This window comes from Penaeus monodon, chromosome 25, assembly GCF_015228065.2.
Source record: "Penaeus monodon isolate SGIC_2016 chromosome 25, NSTDA_Pmon_1, whole genome shotgun sequence".
NCBI classification, from domain to species: Eukaryota; Metazoa; Arthropoda; class Malacostraca; order Decapoda; family Penaeidae; genus Penaeus; species Penaeus monodon.
Window position 1 is genome coordinate 3241160 of NC_051410.1, and position 247 is coordinate 3241406.

Sequence of the window (247 nt, forward strand, 5' to 3'; positions counted from 1 at the left end):
AGTGCTAATGAGTTGATGATTACATGGAATAAAAATATCTAATTTTGGATGGGAGGCATAACTGTTTATGAAAGTTGAACTTTAAAAATGACTTATTTAATTTGTTTCACCAATAATTATATAAAAATTGAGACACACTAAGCATGATCTCTGATAACTGAAACCATGACATCTTTTAGATGAAAAAAGTTCAATATTTCCACTAATAATCAACTCAAATGGCAGAGACATATACAACAAACTGAGG

The 247-nt window shown here is 28.7% G+C and overlaps 1 protein-coding gene across 1 annotated transcript in view; it reads right to left on the reverse strand.

Annotated features, from left to right (window-relative positions):
• Positions 1-247, reverse strand: part of LOC119589490 (acyl-coenzyme A thioesterase 9, mitochondrial-like) — a gene marked incomplete in the record, with an annotated part of 17787 nt that overhangs the window by 14866 nt on the left and 2674 nt on the right.